Source organism: Microcebus murinus, chromosome 5 (genome assembly GCF_040939455.1).
Source record: "Microcebus murinus isolate Inina chromosome 5, M.murinus_Inina_mat1.0, whole genome shotgun sequence".
NCBI classification, from domain to species: domain Eukaryota; kingdom Metazoa; phylum Chordata; class Mammalia; order Primates; family Cheirogaleidae; genus Microcebus; species Microcebus murinus.
Genome location: NC_134108.1, coordinates 57,007,969 through 57,016,703, shown reverse-complemented (window position 1 = coordinate 57,016,703; position 8,735 = coordinate 57,007,969). Strand labels below are relative to the sequence as shown.

At 35.7% G+C, this 8,735-nt stretch overlaps 1 pseudogene; it reads left to right on the top strand.

Moving 5' to 3' along the window:
• The first annotated feature begins 319 nt into the window (after positions 1 to 319).
• Positions 320 to 8,735, top strand: part of LOC105856862 (arginase-2, mitochondrial pseudogene) — a 43,106-nt pseudogene continuing 34,690 nt past the window's right edge.

Sequence of the window (8,735 nt, the reverse complement as noted above, 5' to 3'; positions counted from 1 at the left end):
TTTTCTTAAGCTAGAACAATATTGTAGTCAGATCTTGCTCAAGTAGTATGACATTCAATTAATATTATTGAAAAATCACCATATTCAAGGCACTATATTAGGTACTGTTGGCAGGGTATTGAGGGGGATGTGAAGGTAGAAGGCTGTATAGGACAGAATCTCAGGCATAGGAAAATTTAAAATATACCTGAAGGGTTAAAATGCATACACGAGTAACTTCACTGTGGGCTTGGTTGCTATATGAGAGAGAAAATTACATGTCATGGGAGAACATAGAATGGAAGAGGTCATAGTCAATTGAGGGCTAAGAGATGGCTTAATGGAAGAGGTGACAGCTGATCTGAATCTTAACCACTTCAGTACCAGCGTGCGGACTATGAGTGCCGGCTGGGGGCAAGGTTTTGCAGTCGGTGAGTGCCATACCGAAGTGGTTAAAGGCTCGGGAAGACATTGGCTGGCACAGATGTTTGGTGGCTGTTCCAAATACAAAGAGCAGCAAGTAGAAAGGCATAGGCAGTATTCAAAAAGCAGGGAACTTTGGGTTATGGTGTAAGAGACAATAGCCTTTTGGAGACAGGCAGGTAAGGTGGGTTGGATCCACTTTGACTTCATTTGAGGCAATAAGGAACCATTGAAAGTTTTGTTTTAAAATCAGAATAATCACAAAAATAGAGCTTTTCTAAAGAATTTTAAGATGTAATCTGCAATGATATCTTAGAATGGATTTGAGAATGTAGGTAGGGTACCAGCTAGGAAACAATTACAAAGATGTGTGGAAATTAACAAGCACTTGGAATACAGAATTGACTGTAGAAATAAAAATAAGGAGAGGGGATGAGATGTTATGAGAGGCATTAGAGAGGGTATGGAGTGGTGAAAGAGCAGCAGCCCGAAAGTCAGGAGGCAGATTCTAAACTGGGCTTACCAGCCCCTTCTTTGTATAATCATGGAAGGTGGTTTGATATTTCATAGTTCTGGTTTTCTCATCTTCAAACTTCAGAGGTTAGACAGGATAATTCAGTGGCAATGTTTAGCACCAACATTCCAGCGTTCTAAATTGAACTTATGGTTTTGGAGAGTCATCCCAAGAGAAGTGATGTTCAAACCCTGAATCATCCAGGAGGTGAAAGTCAAGTAGGAGATATGAACCATCCTAAAAGACTCTTATTTCCTTTCCCTGGGTATGGTAAACATACTCTCTAGTCACAATTGTGCTGACAAAGGGAAATGACAGATAAAAACATACAAAGAAAACAAAGAGAAAAGGCATTTGCATTAGGGAATCCCAGATGTGACCCTCTCTAACACCCAGGCTAAGCTTTTTCTCTCACAGAAAGTTAATGAAGCTGAGTTTGACCTGACCAGATTTATCTGTGCCTTTCCAGAGAACCTGTCTGTCTCCCGCAATGCTCTCCATGTCCACGCTGTGCTTGTGAGGCAAACTGGACTGGCCATTGGTCTGGCAGGAGAGCAGCACTGGAGAGGGGAGCAGCTGAGCTTGCAGGGTGTACGTCTGTTTGTATGGTTCCCAGCCTGTTGGCCTGCATGATGGCAGCACCATCACTCTGGCAGTCCGAGCAGCAGGTGCGGGACCATTGTTGTGTTGCCCAGCTCTGCAACAATAAAAGCAGGGCCAGGAAAATGGCAGCTGCTCAGCTGAGCATGGCAGTGGTGAGGGATTCTTTCTAGATGGCTTTGCAGCTGACATCAGATACAAATCATTATTGTTTATGAAGATGCTTTCCACTGTTGAACAAAAAGATTAAAGAGCCAAATGAACACAGTATTTGATTTGGTGTTGTTCTTACCCATAGTCTAGAACTTCAAGAAAGCGTAATCCAAAACCAGCTAATTTGTGGCATGCCCTGGGGCTTGTAAGCTCCCCTGTTAATGATCTAGAGTAAACCAGCCACTAAAGAAGGCCCACCTGGCCCTCAGATCCACTTCACCCCAATGACAGTAGCACGCTACCTTTTCCCACTGTCATAAAAGTATTGATATGGGTCCTACTATTTTTCTCAATTAAGTAAGAACTCATGTCTATTCCAGTTTATCAAAAAATGTCATTCTTACCAGATCTCAATAAAAAGTGAGTTTATTTCAGCTATTCTTAAGATACCTTTCAGAATATTAGTTTTAGGAGGTTGTGCAATTTACATTTTGGGTTTAAAGAGAATCTACTGTATAGTAAATTCCCTAAGAACAGGGAATTATTTTGTATTTTGTTTGCTGATGGATAGAACTAGATCTGGCACCAGTAGATGCCCAATAATTATTTGTCAGATGAATTAAAATGATGGCTCATGATAGTAAGCACACCTTTATACCAACAAGATTGCAGGTCAGAAATCTTCAGAAATTTGTTAATGTCTCTACACTAAATAATCTGTTTAGGAATTACTGTCTGTCATAGAAGCAAAATTCTCTATTGGCATTTATCGTTGCGATCCAGTAAAAGTTTGCTTTGAAGGAAAACACCAATAAACCCCAATAACTATTTGTCAATTATGACAGTATAGGAAAACCAAGAGAAACCTAGGGAGTTTATGATAAGATTTATATCTAGGGACAACTTTTCTGGTGGCCAGGTAGACACAGGGTTGAGCATATATATACTTTGTGTCTAAAAACAGCAATGTTTATATATATATTCATATGTGAAATAATGCCCAGAGAGTTCTAATGTCCATGTGTCCTGATGTTACTTAACCACTTACATTCTAAACTGAGCTACATAATACATAAAATCTTATAGCTATAGTGATTCATTCTGTCAAAAATGGTTTTTATTGTATTGTTTTAATATTTACTTAATTTAAATTTATTCTATTGATTTAAGTTCTATTTCTTCCCAGCACCCAGAAGTCCAGATCCAGAAGAAATATTTTCATGTTTAGCAACTTTGGGGTAGATTAATATAAGATGTATAACATCAATTTGAAGAACAGCTTAAACTCTATGTTAAGTAGCATTTATATAATACAGAAAATATTGCAGCAGATGAAATGCCTTCAATAGTTTTTAGTGGGCTACGAAACCACCTAAAATCTTCAGTAGTACACAAATCTGCAGAAAAGAGATAACTGGTACGTGATAAATTAGCATACCAGTCTATGCAAAGACATTTTGGAAAGGATAAAGAGGATCGCAGTCTTAGAGGCTGAACTGTAAATGCTCTTTGTCATTGTGAGAATCAAAGCACAGGGCATAGCAGACTATAACATAACACGATCAACAAGGTAACCCAAGGAGGAAACGTGTTGAAAGCTAGTGTAATTGAAGATCACTAAAGATTCAAATGTGACTACTGGAAAGTACTACAGGGAAAGTGAGTGGTAAATAAGCAGGATCCAGTCCGTACAACCTCTCTAGGATAGAGAGGGACAGTGTGGAAATGAATAAGGTCAGAGCACTAGGTGGAGTGTCCATGCATCTGAAAGCGAGGTCTGGGAAAAGATGTGACATGAAAGCAAACAGATGGGCTAATTGAGGACCAAAACAAGACAAAACAACACTGAAAGGCTTCTTGCACTACAAATATCTTTTGTGCAGCTGCGCTACACCTGATAAATCAGTGCATGATTTCATCTGAATAAAACTTTGTAAATCTTTGTTGGGGGCAGGGAATGAGGATTATTCAGTAAATACTAAGATTTTCAAGAGTGAGAAGTACTTATTTTGCAATGGAAATAAAGCCTGGTATTTCTTAGGTAAGCTCTAGGTCATCATATTACTCCTTTAAAATTTTTTCTTATTTCTTTCTGTGTATGAGACTACTAAGTTTTGACTAAAATAGTACATTTGGCATTTTACTTTTACCTTACTACTTAAAAAAATGGGAGGACTTTTAAATTTCAAGGTAATATAACTCAGTCTAAATAATTAATTACTAATTATATCAGAAAACATTGGCTATCCAGATTGATTAAATAATTAAATGTTAAAAATAAATAAATAAATGAACATATAGGTGAATATTTTTGTGATCCTAGAATGTGAAATCACTTTCTGTACTGGCTTGAATAGTATCCTACAAAAATTCACATCCACCCCATTACTTGTGATTGTGACCTTATTTTGGTCTTTGCAGATGTGATCAAGTTTAGCTCAGGTCATATTGGACTAAGATGAGTCCTAAATCCAATCCACATATGACTGATGTCCTTATAAGAAGAGGGATATTTGGACACAGAGACAGACATACAGGAGAGAAGGCCATCTAAAGATAGAGGCAGAGGTTGGAGGGATGCGTTTACAATGAAAGGAATGTCAAGGATTGCTGTCAACCACCAAAAGCCAGGAGAGAAACATGGAACAGTTTCTCCCGCAGAGCCTCCAGAAGGAACCTATCGTACCAATACCTTAATTTTGAACTTCTATCTTCCAGAGCTGTGAGAAAATAAATTTCTATTTTAAGCCACCCAGTTTATGGTGATTTGTTACACCAGCCACAGGAAAATAATACACTTCCTAAATATGAAAGGAAAAGAAAAATGCACAGATTGGTTATTTGATTTAATAAAATTTAAATATCTATATATAAAAAAATAAACATAGCCAAAATTAAAAGACAAAGAACTGAGAGGAATATTTGAAACATTTATGTCAGCCATAGGATTAATATCTTTATTATATAAAGAGTTCATAGACAATAATTAAACATCCATTAGGAAGTTGTGCTAAAGACATGAATAGTCCATTTATGAAAGAAGAAACAAAAATGTCCAATAAATATATTAAATGCATTCCATATCCTTAATAACCAAATAAAAATAAAATAAACATTTTTACTTATCAAAATTGCAAATACTAACAGCAAAAGTGTGCGTGGCATTGCTTTAAGTACTTTATTCCTAACTCATTTAATATTATGCTTATAACAACTGTATATTGTTGGTAATGTTATCTTCATTGTATGAATAAGGAAACTGAGTCACATATTGCTATCATAAATATAAGGCAACATTATCTTCATGCTATGAATGAGGAAACTAAACCACAAAATTAGCAAGTGTGTACTGTCATGGCCATTCATGTAATTTAGCAAAATGTCTCAAGAGTTTTAAAAATAATCATATCTTTTGACACAAGAATTTCACTTTTAGGTAAATGTCCTAAAAGAAAATAAATTGGAAAGAAACAAAGTGTTAACAGGTGTTATCTCTGTGTAATTAAGATGCATTTTTTACTTTTTGTATATTCTTTATACTTTTCTGCATTTTCCAGTTTTTTTTTTTTTATTTCTGGCATGCAGTCTATTCATAGCACCCCTAGACTTTGGCAGAGTACAATTTGATGTCCCTGGTAATCTTTTAAAAACAGATGAGAATTTCTGTATATAATTGACAATTTTTCTTGTGTTACTAAGAAATCAAACCTGGCAAGTAGGAAGGTTGGGAGTGGTGGTGGTCAGGATGGCAGAGGTCATCCTTACAATATAACCCTTTGTCTTTCCTTTAAAGGAGTCAAAGTCATGTGAAAATTATTTCATATTGCTTCTATTTATCCTAGGTAAGTATCTGGTAAATATTTTTTCCATCAGTTTTTAGGTGGAAAAACAAGGCATATACTGTTTACCTTACCTAGAATTCAAAAACAACTTGAATTTCTGGCCTGCAATCTTATTGCTATGAAGGCCTGGCATGGCTTGCTTCCAGCAAGAGCGTGCGTGCTCATGGCATACATTATCATACATATCTTTTTCTAACGTATTTCCTTATCTTCATTTTCTCTTTGATTTTCCCCTTAATTTATTTTAAATTTATTTTATGTTACCATACTGTATGCATCTTCATAGGCCTCCTTAAATCTTTCCCGTGAAATACAGCAAAGTATAAATAAATTATTTTAATTCTTTTTAAAACTGCAAGCCAATGCTCATTAGTAAAACAGTGAGGCGAAAAAGAGAAACCACTTATTTTTACATGCCTAGATTTTTTGTAAAAAAGTAGGAATAAAATAAAATACAAACTAATAAACAAAACAAAATGAAAGCCAGTATTAATGCCTTTTAGATAAATATAAAGTGAACGTTTTAAGTTAAGTGATCACCAAGTACCAATGAAAGAACTCTGTTATATTTTGAGTGCCACTCTGCTGTAAACCCTCTTAACTCTGGGTTCCTGGGGTTGTTCCTTTCTTTTAATGGCTACACTTTGGAGACAGGTGATGGTGTATTCAATCTCCATGGCTAAATGTTTGATTTATTATTGATTTGGGAATATTCTGTGTATGAACTCAAAAAGGAACAAATGAAACAATGACATTTAGAAAGTAGTAAAATCTGGGGGTAAGAGTTCAGAAGAAATTAAATATTCCCTGACAGTTATTAAAAACAAATAAAAATTAGAAAGCACAAATGCACTTAGAAAAGTTCAAAAAGTAAAGTTTCACATGTCTGAAGAGGAAATAAATCATTTTATTCAATATGGCCTCCATCAAGTGGCCCAAGGTATCATATATAATTTTATGCTTGCCAAAAAGAAACATCAATACCTTGGCTAGAATCCAAAAGCATCCAAAGAGGGAAAACAAGATGATAAAAGGATAAGAGGATTGACTCTGTGCAGAAAGACTAGAGAAAATTAATATGTACTGCAAGGAGAAAAAGAAGAATTTTTCTTAAATACTTCAGAAAAAGTACCACCAATAAAAGGGAGCCTCAAACGGGAGTAAGAAACTGACCAGGCTGACTTATTCATTAGGTACAGTAGGCACCCTGCCTAGGGCCCAAGATAGTTTTAGTGGCTCACAAAAAAAAAAAAGGCTGTTCTTTAAAAAATAGCAGGAAAAATGAATATCATAATAATGAAAATATAAAAATGGATCAGGCCTGGATTATATTTGTCCTTATACTGAAACATTCATAAAATATAATTTTTAAGATGTTTTTATGGAAGTAGGGGCCTACAAGGGCAAAAATGCTTAACATTCATGAAAGAATATAGCCCTGGAACTAACCCTGGAAATATTAGACCTAAGTAATCTCCATAAAAGGTTGTTCAGTGCTAAGCGAAGCTATCCTGGGTTGAGACTAGAAGAGGGGGACTGTGAGCAGCCAAAGTCCTTCCTCTCGCTCAGTTAATACACATCACAACATCCAACTAGGAAATCAAACAGGCATCATTTCCACTCACCCACACCACTCTTAACCACCACTCCTCATCACCCCACCAAGGCCCTTAGATTTATAAACCAACACTCGTTTAGTTTTGTCAGTTACTTCTTAAAAATTCAACTACACTTTTGATACCTACATTTGCAAGTCCAAATTTTCTTCGATATGGCCTATTATAAGAAAATACTATTTGTCTTTGAATATAAACATTTTCATTGGCTGAGTCTGCTCCTTTAAATGATTGGGACCCCATTGATATGAACTTATGAGATATACAACTTTCTAAAGCTTTTTGTTTAAAAAAAATATATATATATGTATATTTTAGGGTTGTTTGATTTTTCCTTGCTGATTTTCCTTGTGTTCTAAATAGATTCTAGTTATCAGCCCTTTATCAGAGGTGTAGCTTGCAAAAATTTTCTCCCATTCTGTAGGTTGTCTGTTTACTCTTGTGACAGTTTAGTTGGCTGTGCAGAAGCTTTTTAATTTGATCAGGTCCCATTTATTTATTTTTGTTGATGCTATGATTGCCTTTGGGGTCTTGATCAACACCTAAGTGGACATATAGGAATAACATTTATCGGGTGTTGGGCAGATGGGGGGGAGGAGGGGATGAGTATATACATATATAATGAGTGCGATGCACACCATCTGTGGGATGGACAGGCTTGAAGCTCTGACTCCAGAGGAGAAAAGGGGGGAAGGCAACACACATAACCTAAACATTTGTACCCTCATGATATGCTGAAATATATATATATATATATATATATATATATATATATATATATATACATACACACTCTTAGGGAATGGAATGGACGGGTGATGATGAGTAATTAAAGGTTATTCTCAAACAAGGCTACCTATTTAAAATCAGACCTTCTAGATAGGCCAAAACATATGTGACAATGTATACTTTCATATTAGAATTTCTTGGAGTTTGTTCTAGGAGACAAATCTCTAGGGAGTTGATAGATATGTTTGTAGACTGTCACATTCCTTGGCATGTCTTACTATATAATTATAGGCTATTATAATTGCTCATTCTAGAAAGTGTTTTATTAAAAGAAATGGAAATATTGTTATTTCACAGAATTTCTCTTAGGGAGAACATCATGTATGAATATCATATATGTTTTGAGAAAAATATTTAGACAAACTTTATAGTATAGAAGATGAGATCCCTGAGGGCCAATTGATTGCCCTACAAAGCATGTGGATCTTGTTACTTGGAGAGCCCTTTGGCTGAACATCATGCTGGGTTTAAGTGTGCCATGTTTGGCATGAAAGCTGGACAGCATTGGATGGTTCTGCACAAAAGATGGGGAAATAATTTTAAGTCTCCAAGGAAAGATCCCAAAAGAGACCAAAATAACCAGCCAGAATGATCAGAAAGAGACAAGAGTGGGGAAGGGTGCCTGAGAAGGGAGAAGATTTTTATATATGCCAAATATAATTTTTAAGTTGTTTTATTATGAATTTTGCAAAGCAAACCTTCTTTCTTCTTTCTCGAAGTCTTCAATAAAGTCTACATGTCTCAAAAATGCTTTAAGGAGGGAAAATTCTTTTCAAGGCACTCCAGAAGGTGCTGAGTTATGAATCAGGGTTGGCCCAA